Below are 18,077 nucleotides of genomic sequence, written 5' to 3' on the forward strand. Positions count from 1 at the left end.
AGATCTATACACACAGTGGAATACTACTCAGCAGTCAAAAAACATAAATTCATGTCATTCATGTTGCTTCCAGAGCAACACGGATGGAGGTAGAAGGAATGATGCGCAGTGATATGAGTCAGAAGGAAAAAGAAAAAAAAAATCAGATCGTTTCACTTATAGGAGGAATATAGGGGAACCAAACAAAGGCTCAAGGAAAAAAAAAAGACAAGACCAGCAGGCAAACCATAAATACAAGACACACAGGAGGGAATTGGGAGGCAGAGGGGTCAAGACAGGGGAGGGAAGAGCACAAGAGACTATAGTGATGGATCACAGGTGATTTGGTGGTGGAAATTTCATGGGGATTACACTTGAAGGGAGAAATCAAGCAGTATACAAAAATGAATAATGATGTAAATAAATAAATATTTTAAAAAATTTATAAACCAAAGGTTCACACTTATTTTATGACATATATGGACAATGTTTATCCACCTGTCCAGAAGGTGTAATCCCATCCTTTAGACTTCTATAGCAATGACTATGTTCTATTTTATTTCTATATCTGAAATTTTCTTTAAACTAAATTGTCTGCCTCTTGAAAAGAGTACACCATACCTATTCAAGGTTCAGATTTGCACCGAATTTAGGTACTAAATCAATTTTGGATGAGTTTAATCTATGAATAAAGATGGACATGTCTGCAAATAAACTAACTTGTAGTCTCAGTAGAATTTCCCTTATTTCTTTCTCTTTCTAGTTATCATTTAGTTCACATGCTTCAGTGCACAATGAATGAGTGAATGCTTTGATTCTAAAATAAAAGATTTAAATTGTATTTTATCTGAAACATTGTCAATAGAATTATAATTTGCAATGAAAGAAAATGCTTACAGTAAGGGAAGTGACATTGCAGCATTTAAATATATGCTTTTGAGAGTTAAGTTTGAATAATTTGCATTCCTTAAAAAAAAATCTGCCAAAGAAAGAAAGATATTCCAAACAAACAACATCTTTGAGAATTTAAAGTTAGGCATAAAAGGCAAGATTTTGATTTGGACTTTTATATACCTCACGTATATTTTTCAAGTTCACATAGCTGTATTTTATTTTTTAAATGTTCATCTTAAAATGGTGTTTAAACTATCAGCCCTATGTGCTTCTAATTCTATAGCAATCCTTCCAGAGCAGTCACTCTCTCAAAAGTCTTCCAAAAGAACATTTAATGGCGTTAGGATCCAACCTTCACCATTCTTTTTCATTTAACTTTTTATGTTCTATAGGATATAAGAATGTGGGTCCCCACAGATATTGCAAATACAAATAGGGAAACCAAATTTTCTTTGTTCTCTAACAAGGTAGTTTATATTCTCCTTTCTATTATTTTTCCCCTTTCTGTCATAGGAGGAAACTTAAAACCATCTCTGCTCTTCCTTCTTTATATAATCTATATTATGTGTTTTATATAATCTATATTATATAGAACTGTCATATCAATTTGCACTCATACCTTCTGGTAAGTCTCTATTTTCTCCATCAGGATTAGCTATCATTTCATGCCTTGATAAGACTAGATGATCTTCAAAGATCCCTTCTAGATCTAGTATTTCTTTGTTAATTTTTTAAATTGATCACTTTGATCACATTGTGATACTGATACTCAGGTGTTTCACTAAAATCCATATTAATAATCCGTAGACAGAGAACATTGGTGTTGAAACCAAGCAATCGCTTAATGTGATCCCCCAAACTAAATCCATGATCTTCATCTGCTCTATGCAAATTTTATTACATATGCTCCTTTTTCTTCACTGCAACTTGTCTGTCTAGTATATTGCATATCTATATCATCTTTCATGCTTTTGTTAATGGTCTTCATACCAAAAACAAAACAAAACAAAAATCACTCCCTTCTCATTGTCTCCTCAATCCAAAATCTACAAGATGATGTTTAATTCATCTTTTCCAAGTAGTTTAGTGATCACCAAAACTTAGGTGTTAGGTAAACTCTGGCTAGTAACTATGTTATATACCAGCTACATAACTTTAAACATGCATCACTTTCTCATTAAAGAAAATAAATAATAATAATGAGAAAAATAATACCTTTAGTTTCACAAAATCATGAAGGTTGTATTACATAAAGCTATACAGCGTTTAATAGAGAGTGTGAATTGTAAGATTAAGTAAACAGTGACTACTTTTTCCTGTCATTGGTATCATTGTTGCTGTTATTTTCACAATGTGTCCCCACTGTTCCAGCCCATTTTTGATAACCCATTTTGGTCTCTAAAGAGCATTACAGGATAGGTGGCTGCAGACTGAGACACAGAAGGGGAAGATGGTGTGGGGAAGAGGAAGGAAAGAACCAAGAGGGAAGGAACCACAATGGTCTATGTGGTGGACTATAGGTGAGTTCATGGTGGGTGAGTTCATGGTGGGTACCTGATGGGGTACCCCAATATTACCTCACTTAAAAAATAATTAAAAATTTGTCAGAACCCTGTTACCCTCCCCCCCCAAAGTCGGCACTCTCTGACCAACAGAAAGGAGGGAAGAAAAAAAAAAACCAACAAGAACAAACTACCAATCAAGTGGGACAGAGAGTAGAAAGGAACTATTTCAGGCACTGCACCCCGTGAACAAGAAGAACTGTGGAGAACCATGTGGGAATCGACACGGGGTAAGCGAAGGGCTTCGGGTGCCATTAGAGGAACAAAAGGACTCCACTCGGAGAACTACAAATAGCCCAAAGCCAGCCAGTAAGCTTGTGTGGAAAAGCAGCATGCTCAAAAAGCATACTCAGATTGCTGCTGCCCAGGTCCCGTGCCCACAAACTAGGTTTGTGGGGAGACACACAGGAGCCCTCACTGAGATGTATGTCCCTCACTGAGTAATCAGAAACCAGGTGCCCAGACATGGGAGCAGGTGCAAAAGGCGCCATTTCTGCAGACACTGAACTGGGCTACAGCCCGTGTCCTGGACCTGAGGGTTTTGGAACTGAGACCCGGGGCACAAAATTCAGGGTGTGGGATCCCCACGATGGCGGGGCACAAGGCAGGCAAAGCACCCCACGCCGCTGAGGCACTCCACACCACCCCCACTCTGTTCCCAAACCCATGGGGAAAAAACAGTTCTGGAAGGACACGAGGAAAGCTCTCTAGCGCCACCTAGTGACCAGAACAAAATCACCAGCATCCTGATAGTTGGAAACCAGGGATCCCAAAAATACCCTCAGGCTCTGAGAAAGGGTGGGCCATGCGAATGGGGTAAGCTGGGAAATAAGGCAAGGAGCAAAACCCCATTCTGGAACTGAGAGCCAGGAGCAGGATCCAGGACATGGGACATGCCATAGCAGCGGGCACTGCACAGGGTAACAGCCAGTGTTTTGGATTTATAGCCCTGGAACTGAGCCCTAGAGTGCAGAATTCAGGGTGCGGGATCCATACAGTTGTGGGCACAGCACCAGGTGTGCATGGGGCAGATGCAGTACACAGCTTGAATAAGAGCCCTTGTGTTGAGGAGCTCCCCTCCACCCCTCCTCCATTTCTTCGAGAATCACTGGGAAAAAGCACAGTTCAGCAAGTATGGGTCTCTGGTGCCACCTTGTGACCAGAACAAAATCACCAACTAGCTGATTCCCTGTTGGAACTGAGTAAATATAGAGGGAGGGAAGTGTAAGAGACAGTGCCCAGCAACACAGCATCAACACCCAGGTGGAGCTTTGGCATACAGTGCTGGTCTCAGTCTGGTAAACGGTTTCTGACACCCCTAAAGGAGCACTCCAAAGAGATGCCTGACAACACCATTTCCACAATGCCCCAACGCATAGAACTAATTAGAAAGCAAATAACAAGGAGAACAAAAAATATAAATCACTAAGCAAGCCCGCAGGAGGAAGACACACCACAAAAAGAAATATAGTCACCAGAGCTCAACAATGACATGGAAGAACTTCTTGGCCTATTAATTCTCTGTATCATAGAGAATTAATCATCATCATGATTAAAAAGCAGAAAGAAAACAAAAAGGAAAAAACCGATTGAGACAAATAATTACTGAACTAAAGAATGAAATTGAAACCTTAAGAAAGGAAAGAAGAGAAACACAGGAGATTAAAAGATTACTAGAGGAGATAAAGAACTCTGGGAAGAGCAATGAAAACAGAATCAATGAAATGGAAGAATGGATCAGTACCATTGAAGATACAGAAATAAAAAGAGCCAAAAGAGAAAAGGAGAGAGAAGTGCAAATGAAGAAGTATACAGGTAATCTTAGACAATTATCAGATTCCATGAAGAGAGGAAATGTAAGAGTTATAGGCATTCTAGAAGATGAGGCGAGAGACAAAGGAATTGAGAAATTATTCAAGGAGATAAATGAAGAAAACTTCCCAAGCATGAAAAAGGAGATGAACATAGACATACAAGAAGCAAGAAGAACTCCCAATTATCACAATGAAAAGAAAACTACAACAAAACACCTAATAGTAAAGCTTGCAAGAGTCCAAGACAAGGAAAAATAATGAAATTGGCAAGGGGGAAAGAAATAGATAACTTATAAGGGAAAACCAATCAGGTTAACTTCAGAGTTCTCCGAAGAAACATTACGGGCAAAAAGAGAATGGAGGAACATACCCAGCAAACTTCAACACACCAAATGCCAACCAGGAATACTTTACCTTGCAAAGCTCTCCTTCCTCTATGAAGAAAAAATATGGACCTTCTCAGACAAGCAGAAACTTCAGAAAGTCATTATAACTAAACCCCCACTTCAAAAAATTCTACAAGTCCTAAAGCCAAAACCAACAGAGGAATGAACAAGAACAGAATAAAGCAAGTAATAAAATCACAAAAAATACCAAAAAATGGCAAATACAGATGCCAACATATCAGTATTAACTCTAAATGTAAACGGATTAAACTCATCAATAAAAAGACACAGAGTAGCAGGCTGGATTCACAAACAAAACCCAACCTTCTGGGTTCTCCAGGAAACACATTTAATCACAAAAAGGAAACATAGACTAAGTAAAAGGTTGGAAAACAATCCTACAAGCAAATGGACCAAAAAGGGCAAGAACAGCCACACTTTTATCAGATGAAATAGACTTCAAATTAAAAAAGGTCAAAAGAGGGCCTCCCTTGGTGGCGCAGTGGTTGAGCACTAGGCTGAGAAGCTACCTGCAGCCTCTGCAGCACCTGTTCAATCCCCGGCCACTGGCAAGGGTCCCGTATGGCACAACAGACCTCTCCTGCCTCTCCTGCTGCTCCCCTCAGCAGTGTATTTCATCTGTCTGCCTGTTCTGTTGCCCTCTCTGGCTCTGGTGAATTCTCTCACCTTCCCGTGCTTCTGACTGTACCCAGTGATTATATAAATAAATAAATAAATAAATCTTTAAAAAAATAAAAATAAAAAAAGTCAAAAGAGACATAGACGGACACGACATTATGATCAAGGGAACAATACATCAGGAAGATATAACACTCATCAACATATACTCACCAAATGAAGGGGCGCCAAAATATATTAGACAATTATTATGAGCTCTGAAAACAGACACTAAAGAAAATACATATATAGTGGGAGACTTCAACATCCCACTCTCACCAATGGACAGGTCAACGAGACAAAAAATAAACAAAGACATTAGGGCCCTAAATAAAGACATAGAACTCATAAGCTTAACAGACATCTATAGGACACTGCACCCAAAAAAATCCCAGTACACATTTTTCTCAAGTGTGCATGGATCATTCTCCAGAATCGATCACATACTGGGACACAAGACAAACATCAGCAGATACATGAAGATCAAAATCATTCCAACTATCTTCTCCAATCATAAAGGCATCAAGCTAGAAATAAATCATGAAAAGAAAACAAGGAACCCTCCCACTTCATGGATATTGAAATCCACAGCACTGGAAGACTACTGGACTAATGAGGAGATCAAAGAAGACATTAAAAAATACTTTGAGTTGAACGATGATGACACCACTTTCCAGAATGTATGGGATGCAGCAAAAGCAGTAATAAGAGGAAAATATATAGCAATACAGGCTCATATCAAGAAACAAGAAAGGGGGCCTCCCTGGAGGCGCAGCAGTTGAGCACCTGGTTGCAAAGCTGCCCGCAGCCTCTCCAGCACCGTTTCGATCCCCGGCCACCGACGAGGGTCCCACATGGCACACAGACCTCTCCTGCTGCCCCCTGCTCCCTTCAGCAGTGTACTTCGTCACTCTGCCTGCTCTGCTCTCCCCTCTGGCTCTGGTGATTTCTCTCACCCTCCCACACTTCTGACTGTACCCAGTGCTTGTATAAATAAATAAATAAATCTTTTTAAAAAAAAGAAAAAGAAACAAGAAAGAACTCAAAGAAACAACCTAATCTCACATCTCAAAGAGCTAGGAAAAAAAAACAAAACCTAAATCCAATAGAAGAAAGAAATAATGAAAATCAAAGCAGAAATAAATGAAATGGAAATTTAAAAAAAATCCAAAAGATCAACGGACGCAAAAGTTGGTTCTTTGAAAAAATAAACAAAATAGACAAATCTCTAGCCAGACTCACAAACAAAAAACAGGAGAAAACACATATCAATAGGATTATAAATGAAAGAGGAGCAATCACAACAGACACAGTCGAAATCAAAATAATAATCAGAGAGTACTATGAACAGTAATCTGCAAACAAATTCAACAATCCAGAAGAGATGGACAAATTCCTAGAATGATATAATCATCCAAAGCTGGACAAAGAAGAAATAGAACAACTAAACAGACCAATTATCAGCAGCAAAATTAAAGCAGTAATCAAAGCACTCCCCAAAAACAAAAGCCCAGGCCCAGACAGTTTCACAAATGAATTCTACCAAATGTTCAGCAGTGAATTAGTGCCTATCCTACACAAACTCTTTCAAAAAATTGAAAAAGAAGGAATACTACCAAATATGTTCTACGAAGCCAACATTACACTAATACCAAAACCAAACAAAGACAACACAAAAAAAGAAAATTACAGGCCAATCTCCATAATGAACATTGATGCAAAAATCCTCAACAAAATCCTTGCCAACAAAATCCAACAATGCAACAAAGGGATAGTAGACCACGATCAAGTGGGATTCATCCCAGGGGCACAAGGATGGTTCAACATATGAAAATTGGTAAGTGTAATCCAACACATCAATTAAAAAAATATATATATGATCATATCAATAGATGCTGAGAAAGCATTCCACAAAATCCAACATCCATTTATGATGAAGGCCCTTGAAATTCTCAGGATAGAAGGAACATACCTTAACATGATAAAAGTCATATACGACAAACACACTGCCAATATTATTCTCAATAACAAAAAGGTGAAGGCCTTTCCTTTAAGATCAGGAACAAGAAAAGGATGTCCTCTCTCACCACTGCTCTTCAATATAATACTGAAGGTCCTAGCCAGGGCAATAAGACAAAAGAAAGACATACAAGAAATCCAAATAGGGAAAGAAGAAGTAAAACTATCACTATTTGCAGATGATATGATAATATACATAGAGAACCCTAAAAACTTCACAGAAAAACTATTCAAAATAATCAACCAGTTCAGTAAAGTAGCAGGATAAAAAATCAAAACAAAAATCAGTAGCCTTCCTATACACAATCAATCTGAAGAAGAAGAAATCAAGAAAACCATCCCTTTTATAACTGAAACAAAAAAAAATCAAATACTTGGGAATAAACCTAACAAAAGAGGTGAAAGACCTATACAAGGAAAATTATAAAACACTGTGAAAAGAAATTGAAGCAGACACAAAGAAATGGAAAGACATCACCTGCTCATGGATTGTAAGAATTAACATCATTAAAATGGCCATCCTACCAAAAGCAATATACAGATTCAATGCTATGCCAATAAAAATCTCAATGACATTCTTCAAAGAAATAGAACAAATACTGATGAAATTCATATGGAACCACAAAAAAACATGAATAGTCAAAGCCCTACTGATGAAAACAAAGGAGAAAGGAGGTATCACACTTCCAAACTTCAAGCTATACTACAAATCTATAATAATTAAAACAGTTTGGTATTGGAACTAAAACAGACACACAGACCAATGGAACCAAATAGAAAGCCCAGAAATAAAGCCACAGTTATATGAACAACTAATCTTTGACAAAGTAGCAAAGAATATGCAATGAAACATGGACAGTTTGTTCAATAAATGGTGCTGGGAATACTGGACCTCCACATGCAAAAAAATGAAACTAGACCACTACCTCTCACCATGCACAAAAAATCAATTCAAAATGGATAAAAGAACTGGACATAAGACCTGAAACCATAAAATATATAGAAGAAAATATAGGTAAAACACTACAAGACATATATCTCAGAAATATCTTTTTTTTTATATTTATTTATTTATACAAGCACTGGGCACAGTCAGAAGCGCGGGAGGGTGAGAGAATTCACCAGAGCCAGAGTGGGGAGCAGAGCAGGCAGAAGGACCTCAGCACACCACTGAGGGGAGCAGCGGGTGGCAGGAGAGGTCTGCGCGCCATGTGGGACCCTCCTCTGGTGGCCGGAGAGCAGCCGGGGATCAAACTGGCACTGCAGAGGCCGCAGGCAGCTTCGCAACTCAGCGCTCAACCGCTGCGCCACCAGGGAGGCCATATCCCAGAAATATCTTTAAAGATTCATCACCGAAAGCAGTGATAGTGAAGGCAAAGATAAATACCTAGGACTACATCAAACTGAAAAGCTTCTATACAGCAAAAGAGACATTAACCAAAACAGAGAGACAGCCCACTGATTGGGAAAAAAATCTTTGCACTCCATTCAACAGATAAGGGACTGATCACAAAGATTTATAAAGAACTCACAGGACTCAACAAAAACAAAATAAACAATCCAGTCAAGAAATGGGCAGAAGAACTTGAAAGACATTTCTCCAACAGGAAGTGCAAATGGCCAACAGGTACATGAAAAAATGTTCAACATCCCTTATCATCAGGGAAATGCAAATCAAAATCACACTGAGATACCACCTTACACCAGCAAGAATGGCACATATCAAAAAAACAAGCAACAACAAATGCTGGTGAGAATGTGGTGAAAAAGGAACTCTCCTACACTGCTGGAGGAGTGCAAACTGGTCCAACCACTATGGAAAGCTGTCTGAAGTTTCTTCAGTCTACTAAAAATGGAGCTACCATACAACCCGACAATTCCACTACTAGAGATCTACCGAAAGGACACAAAAACATAGATTCAAAAGAACACCTGCACCCCTATGTTTATTGCAGCACTATTTACAATAGGTAAAACCTGGAAACAACCCAAATGTCCAAAAATAGATGACTGGATCAAGAAGATGTGGTATATATATAAACAGTGGAATATTATTCAGCAATCAAAAAAGATAAACTCATGTCATTCGCAGCAACATGGATGGAGAGAGAAGGAATTATGCTCAGTGAAAAAAGACAGAAGGAAAAAGAAAAATATTGGATGGTTTCACTTATAACAGGAATATAAGCGAACCAAATGAGACATCAGTGTGAAAAAATAGTAACAGTACAAAACACAACAAAGCAAAAACAGACAATTATAAATCAGAGACATACTGCAGGGGAGGAGGAGGGAGAGGGATCAGAGGGAGGGAGGGAGGAGCACAGAGGACTGTGGTGATGGTGCACGGGTGCACTGGGGAAGGAAATTCTATGGGGACTCAATCTGAGGGGGTGAGGGAAAGCAAATATTGTTTTAAAATTAAAAAATTAAAAAATTAAAGAGCATTACATTATTCAGCAATAATTATTCTCTATTTTGTATATTTGTACAGAGACTTACTTTTAAGGGTATTTGCAGAAAGGGCACTGAGAGGACATTAACAAGTAGTCATCAAGCAAGCTATCATGGTTTGGCATTTAATTGATATATCTTACAAAGAGATAAAAGGGAACCAATAACATTGAATGTTTAGATGGTCCAGAAAATTGCAATGGAGTCAGTAACTAGATATATATTTGAATATTCTATTACCCGATTTGCCACATATTTTTATTCCTTAAAACAAACACAGATACACACATACAAAACCCAAGTAAACAGCTTACCTTAAAATTGCTCTGAATTCAGCTTCAGAAATGACATAAGATGAATACCTACAAATTGATAAATATGAAATTAAAGTCAATTAGCTTGAAGATAAAGATGATTTTGCTTTTAGCAATAATTTTAAATATTTTCTACAAAAAAATAATAATACCAGGGCCTTCCTATTGGCCTAGGGTGTTGAGCCTCAGCACTATCACTGCTATGACCTGATCGTGGCCAGGGAGCTGACCCACATAAGGCCAGCAGACCTGTCATGTTTCGCCTGCTGCTCCCCTCAGCAGTGTATTTCAGTCAATCAGCCTGTTCTGCTCTCGTGAATCTTCTCACCCCCTGCACCTCTAGCCTACACCCCAGTTCTTGGAAGCAAAAATAAATAGATAAAATATTTTAAAAAATAAAAAAAATAGGTTGCATTTTATTCCTCTAGACATTTTTAGATGTCGCTTTGAGCATTACAGTAAAGATCTTGACAATTCATGAAGTACTTTCATAAAATCAGTAAACTTTTTAAGATCTGACTCTATTGTTTGCAAAGTCTGCTGATGATTTACATCTCAAGTATCATCTTATTCAACACTACTGAATTGTATTTAAAAGTTAACATTTTAAGTAAAACTATAATATGAACACTGCTTATCATGTTCCATTTTATGATACTGAACACTAGACAGGAATTTATTTGGGCAGAGTATCTATTTACACCATACATCCAACATGTGTGTGAATCCCACTGCGCATACCTAAGTATGTATATATATAATAGATAGAGATAAATATCTATATCTACACACACACAAATATTTAAAGAAAAAAATACATGTAGACCTAAAACACTTGGTAGATCAAGTATTTGGGTCAAATTCAATCAAAAGCGTCAAATTCAACCTAGCTCAAATGCTTACATAAATTGGTATTTTGACAATGTTAACAACAGTAGCAACAAAAATAGTTTGCTCAGTTTTAAAGTTTATGGAACATTTTTCACATTCTTGTTCAAGTCTACAGTAATATACATGAACATGAGTTTGTTCTTTCGCACATGATAATTAGGGTACGATTGTTCTGAACTGACACAGACTTAGCTACATAGAAAATTATCCCAATAAATGCAATTCTAAGAATAGTCTTCTCATTCAAAATACTCCTAGAAATCTACCCAAAGGACACAAAAACATTAATTCAAAAGGAAACCTGAACTCCTGTGTTCATTGAAGCACTATTTACAACAGCCAAGATATGGAAACAACCTAAATGTCCAAAAACAGATGACTGGGCCTCCCTGGCAGCACAAGGGGTTAAGACGCAACCTATGAAGCTATCCGCAGCCACTGCAGCATGAGTTCAATCCCCAGCTAGGGAGCTACCCACACAGTGCAGCAGACCTCTCCTGACTCGCCCGCTGCTCCCCTCAACAGTGTATTTCGTCAGTCTGTCTGTTCTGCCCCCCACTCTGTCTCTGGTGAATCCTCTCACGCCCCCACAACGCTGGCCTCTACCCCAGTTCTTGTAAATCTTTAAAAAAAAAAAAAAAAAAACATGACTGAGGGCCTCCCTGGTGGCGCAGGCAGTTGAGCACCACGCCATGAAGCTGTCCGCAGCCTCAGCCTCTGCAGCTCCGGTCTGATCCCAGCCGGCTGGCGAGGGTCCCACATGGCGCGGCAGACCTGTCCTGTCTTGCCCACTGCTCCCCTCAGCAGTGTAATTCGTCAGTCTGCCTGTTCTTTTCCCCTCTCTGTCTCTGGTGAATCCTCTCACCCTCCCGCACATCTGGCCTGTACCCCAGTTCTTGGATAAATAAATAAATAAATCTTTAAAAAAAAAAAAGATGACTGGATCAAGAAGATGTGGTGTATATACACAATGGAACACTACTCAGCAATTTAAAAAGATAAATGCACATCATTCGCAGCAACATGGATGGTGCTGGAAGGGGTTATGCTCAGTGAAATAAGTCAGAAGGGAAAAGAAAAATAACGAATGGTTTCATTTATAGAACAATAGGGAAACTGAACAAGGAGTCAGGGGGATAAAAAAAGACAAAACCAGCAGGCAAACAGTAGAACTGAGACATATCACAGGGGAGAGGGAGAGGAAGGGGTAAAAAAAATGCAGGGAAGAGCACAAGAGATTATGGTGATGGTTCATGGGTGATGAGGTGCTGGGAATTTTATGGGAATTACATCTGAAGAGAAAATCAAACATTATACAAAAATGAACAATGATGTAAATATATATGTGTGTGTGTATATATATATATAATTAAATTTTTAAAATGCAAACTATCAAGTTTCCTTATAATGCATAGTTGTGAAATCTAGCTTTTTATTGGGCTGATGATCACCTATTTGATGTTGTCTTAAACTTCCCACCTGCAGAATGATGGCAGATAATAAAGCAATATGTAGTTTTGTGTGATATTAAATTTCATGAAGAAGACTCATTACTTTGAGTATAATGGGGGTCCTGCTTTTGTCCGAAGGAATTAGGGAAGAGTTCCACAGGAGCAACAGTTTAGCTGAGAGCTATCAGGTAAAAACTGATCAGGAAGAGAGGCAGTACTCATTTTTGTAGGGTTAACAAGTGCAGAATTTTGAGGCTTGAAGGAGTGTGGCACTGTTGAGGAGCAGGAAGGTCAAAATCCCCAGAAATGGAGAGGTTAGTTGGCATACACAAAGCTGGAGAGGCTAAACAGGGAAATGGCAGACTATTAAAAAGACTTCATTCTTATTTTACACACTATGGGAGGCCAGAGGCTATTGAAAGTGTTCATGCAAAATAGTGAGGTAATAAGGTCACTTTGAAGATGTTAGCCTCCAGTGAGGACAAGCTGGACAGAATGGAGGAAGAGTGAATATAGAAATCTAGTGAAGGATTACTGCTCTAGTTCAGGGAAGAGTGGTAGTGGCTTTGACTAGATTATTTGCAAAAAAAAAAAAAAAAAAGAAGACTGAAAGGATTCATTTTTAAAAATTTGGGGTGATAGAAAATAATCTTTCTCTCTCTTTCAGGGACTGTATCTGCTTATCTGACCATTATATGTCCTCTGCCGCAGTTATTTGTATATAGTAGATAATCTGCACATACAGAAAATTATTTCTTTTTTGCATAGAAGAACTGGGGTGTAGGCCAGAGGTGCAGAGGGTGAGAGGATTAACCAGAGACAGACTGGGGAGCAGAACAGGTGGAGCCACTGAAATACACTGCTAAGGGGAGCAGTGGTTGAGACAGGAGAGGTCTGCTGCACCCTATGTGCATCAGCTCCCTGGTTGGGGATTGAACTTAGGCCATAGTGGTGATAGCACTGAGACTCAACCTCTAAACCACCAGGGAGGAGCGCAAAAAAATTTAATGAGTAAATAAATCAATGGTGGGGAAGGAAGAAGGAATTGTAAAGTATAAGGAACTTTATGAAGTTTGATAAGAATCGCCAGAAAGGTGATTTGCAAGTGAAATCTTGAGTTTAAATTTAGACATATTGTACTTGGATTCTAATTCAACATTCAAGTAGAGATATGAAGTTGGAATTTTAAATTTGAAGCTCAGAAAAAATATCTAGAATGGAGAAAGAAATTTGCAAGTCATGAGAATATCAGTAATATTGAAGCCATGGGAGTATTTGCAGTATCATCTATGGAAAAAATAGACTAATAAAGATAACTGAATTTAGGCCATGAATCCACCCAGACTTTTAACCTATAGAACTGTAAGATACTAAATGAGTGTTGTTTTAAACCAATAGGTTGGTGGTTATTTGTTACAAGGCATTGGGAAATTACGTACATGATTAAATCTTGGTAATTGGTTACCTGAGCTGTTAAAGATGTAGCTATGCTACATAAGTAGAAGAGTTGGGAAAATAAGGAGAGGAACTCAAGAATACAGACATTTAAAATATAAGCAGAAGAAAATGAAGCAGAAAAGGAGACTAAAGAGAAACAAAGATACTCAGGGAAACCTAAGAGAGCATGGCACAACAGAAGCCAAGAAGAAGAATCTTTGGACAGAGGGCAAGAGCATAGGAGGAGGAAGGAAGAGAGCAAATCAGAGGAGGACTGAAGAATGTTCTTTAGAATCAACAAATATGACTGATACTGGCTTTCTTTTAGTCAATGCAAAAGTGGAATTGGTATTTTAGAACTCCTTTTGTTTTTTGATTAGAAGGGGAAACAAGGCCTCCCCTGGTGGCGCAGCGGTTGAACACTGGGATGCGAGGCTGCCTGCAGCCTCTGCAGCGCTGGTTCATTCCCCGGCCGCCGGGGAGGGTCCCCGGGGAAACCATGTGATGGGATGGGGAGAAAATATATTTTCCAAATATATTTTTATTATTCAGTATTTTCATGCAGGGGTAGCATGGACCTCTTCCTCATTAAACACAATTTGTCAATTTCAAACAGACTTGAAAAGTATATCAACTGAAAGGTTTTATCACAAAATTGAACTTTAAGGATTAATAATTTCTTGATAAAACAAAATGACATTCAAGTAAGTATTCTAAAGAATATTTAATTTCACGAAATGATTAATAAAATATTAGAAGGAAGGGAACATAAAGAGAACATTCAATTTCTAAATCTCAGCTACTTTAATCATTTACAATGCTTATCTAAGGGAAAGACACTCTATTCTCTTAAGAAAATGTGAAATTAGATGCAGAAACCAAGATATAAACAGGCACGAAATAAATCAATAAAGATCCATTTTGACTCTAATACAGCGTAACTGAGAAGACAGTGTACTTACAGAGACAATTGAATTTAGGGCCTTTTATGCTGCTATGGTCACCTACAATGATGTTACTATAATGTTCTCTTAGTGTAGTACTTTACTTTGGTGACTAATTTTATGAGAAAAAAAGGAGTAACAGAGACCAAACTGCCCCTATTCTGCGGAATGATATATGACAATTATTATTATTTGTTATATTGTTATATTAAAATAAAAACTATTATAATAGCAAACATTTATAATAAAATTAAAAAATTAACACTACTTATATTTTTCCTAATACCTAAGAAATATTTGTCTCCAGTGGAACCATCAGGAAAGAAAAGAGAAATTTACTAGCAGTCTCTGACACATACTCAACAAAGGATTGAGGTCATGTTCAATGGCCCAACCTGAACTGAAACTTGAATGTTCTGTTTTGAACAATCAAGACATGCCAAATGGGGTAGAGACCCCAGCGTGAGAGTAGTGTGTTAGCAGGACTTCTGGTGGCTCACATATTTCACTCCATGCTAGATTTCAACCCTTTGTCTCAGTGAAGGCTTTTCCTCTACAAATATGGTTGTAGGTTCACATGCTTCGAGTACTTGACTCATGTGTGCAAAGATAGTTCAGCAGACCTAATACCATCATTGATTATATTTATTCCAAGATTACCATTTCTTTATGACTCACACTGCAAGGATCTTGAGTTTGCTTCATACCCAACTTATTTTCATTTATTTGGCTACCACTTTTAGCTGTTTATGGATGATACAGCTCTTTTTAACAGAAGTAACCTTACTAGTAAGCAAGTGATTCCTTTCTAGGGTAGGACAAAACCTGACTCATTAATGAATCACATTATTTTGATAATGGAAAAATACTTTCATCCATACATTAAATTCCTTAAATAACAAAAGTCTACCCTTTGGTATGCTCAGTCATTCCAGGAAACAAATCACACCTTTCTAATGAACCCTGAACCTCTAACCCAAAACAAGAAGCTTGAATACAATGTTTTCAGCTTTTCTTGATGTCCCTTTTTTTTTCTTTTTTTTTAAAGATTTATTTATTTATGCATACAAGAGCTGGAGTACAGGCCAGAGATGCAGGAGGTGAGAGGATTCACCAGAGACAGAGTGGGGAACAGAACAGGCGGAATGACTGAAATACACTGCTGAAGGGAGCAGCAGGTGAGCCAGGAGAGGTCTGCTTCACCATGTGGGTTGCTCTCTGGCCAGCCGGGGATCGAACTCGTGCTGCAGAGGCTGTGGACTGCTTCCTAGTGCAGTGCTTAACCCCTTGCGCCGCCAGGGAGACCCCAATGTCCTTTTCTTTTGATGCATAGAATTTTGAAATGAAACTTAAAATGGTGCCCTTTTTTTCCTGAAAAAGACATTCTCTATGAAAATGTGAGCTAAAACAGATGTGAACAGTCCTTTCAAATTATATTTTACATGTTGGATATCCTAAAACTGTACTGTAGTTTTCCACTAAACTATGTTAAGTCCTACCTGACATTTTTTTAAATTAAAGGATGTAATTTATTTTTTTAATTAATATTTTTTACAGTTGTTCAAATTTTTACAGTATTTGATATCTCCCCTCAGTTGTAGTCACCTGTGAACCATCACTATAGTCTCTTTTGTTCTTCCCACATGCCAGTTTTGATCCCTTTTCTTCCTCCCTCCCCTGCTTTAGGCCTCAGATATATAGTTGCCTACAAGTTTTGTCTTATTTTTTTCACCCTATGTTTGGTTTCCCTGCATTCCTTCTATAAGTGATATTATCCAATATTTTCCTTTTTTCCTTCTGACTTATTTCACTGAGCATAATCCCTTCCAGCTCCATTCATGTTTATCCTTTTGGATTGCTGAGTAGTAGTCCATTGTGTATATATATACATCTTCTGAATCCGGTCATCTGGTTTGGGACATTTAGGTTGTTTCCATACCTTAGCTATAGTAAACAGTGCTGCAATGAACATAGGGGTGCAGGTATCCTTTTGAATTAATGTTTTTGTGTCCTTTGGGTAGATTCCTAGGAGTGGTATTTTCAGATTAATATGGTTGTTCTGTTTTTAGTAATTTGTGGGTCCTCCAACAGGTTTCCATAGTGATTGGACCAGTATGCAGTCCCACAAACAATGTAAAAGTGTTCCTTTTTCTCCACATTTGTTCTTGGATTTTTGTTTTGTTTTGTTTTTTTTAATATGGGTCATTCTCAACTGATGTGAGGGGATTTTTGATGACTTTTTTTAATTTCTAAATGTATATTTATAGCATTATTTATTTTAATGAATAATATGTAGTTTAAATTATTAATGATAATGAATAATAAGAATGTATATTTATATATACATATTTATATTTTTTTTTCTTGCTAATTTATAGTATTGTGTCACATGTGACAGATCCAGCTGTGGCCTGACCCAAGAGTCCTGGTTCTTTTACATTTTGCTGAACTCTGTCCCACGAAGGCCACATGGAGTGTTAACCAAAGAGTAAAATCTTGAGGGAATTCTGTATTCCTAGATTATATATGTAATATTAGCCCCCTTCCCTGCTTTCAAGTTCTGGAAAGATTTTACTGCAATGAAAACAATAGCCAAAAAATGTTGAATGTATTTTAAAAATTTTTCAAGACTGAATTGACAGGACTTGGTAAATGATTGGATAGAAGGAATAAAACAAAGAGATGGGGGGAAAAAAAAAAACAGAGAGATGCAAATTACAGATATTCTGAACATTCTCCCAAGATTGAATAAATGTATGGATATGTTATTACTTAAAATAGGGAGACAGAATATGGGGGAAGAAGGAAGATGAGTTTTTGAGAGGTGATGGAAAAATCAAAGGGGAAGCTGAAAATATATACATTTGGTTTTTTTGTTGTTCTTATTTGGCTTTTTCATTTATATATATTTTACATCATTGTTCATTTTTAAACAATGTTTGCTTCCCGCCCCCTCAGGTGTAGTCCCCACAGAATTTCCCCATAGAATTCACCCGTGCACCATCACCAGAGTACCCTGTGCTCCTCCCTCCCTCCCTGAAAATACATACATTTGAAGTTAAGAGAGGAGTCAGGGCTAGAGTTTGTAATTGAGTGTCATTTTCATAAGTTTGAAATCAATGCCAAAAGAATTAAAGGGCATAAAGGAGTAAATCAAGGGCTGGAAGAAGTGGAGTGAGGTGAACCAAGAAAGTGTAATCAGAGGACTCTGACAAGTTAAAAAATAGGTTCACTGTAGTCAAAAACAAACAAAA

The 18,077-nt window shown here is 37.8% G+C and overlaps 1 protein-coding gene across 5 annotated transcripts in view; it reads right to left on the minus strand.

Moving 5' to 3' along the window:
* CNTN1 (contactin 1) overlaps positions 1 to 18,077 on the minus strand; it is a 397,546-nt gene that overhangs the window by 273,840 nt on the left and 105,629 nt on the right. For 4 of the 5 annotated variants that reach the window (XM_054696300.1, XM_054696297.1, XM_054696298.1 and 1 more), the window contains exon 2: positions 10,101 to 10,148. The exons of the other annotated variant lie outside the window; for it this stretch is intronic. The gene's annotated coding sequence lies outside the window, so the exon portion shown is untranslated. The remainder of the gene's footprint in view (positions 1 to 10,100; positions 10,149 to 18,077) is intronic. 5 annotated transcript variants of the gene reach the window in all.

Source organism: Talpa occidentalis, unplaced genomic scaffold (genome assembly GCF_014898055.3).
Source record: "Talpa occidentalis isolate TD23 unplaced genomic scaffold, MPIMG_talOcc4v2.1 talOcc4.16, whole genome shotgun sequence".
In the NCBI taxonomy this organism is placed as follows: Eukaryota; Metazoa; Chordata; class Mammalia; order Eulipotyphla; family Talpidae; genus Talpa; species Talpa occidentalis.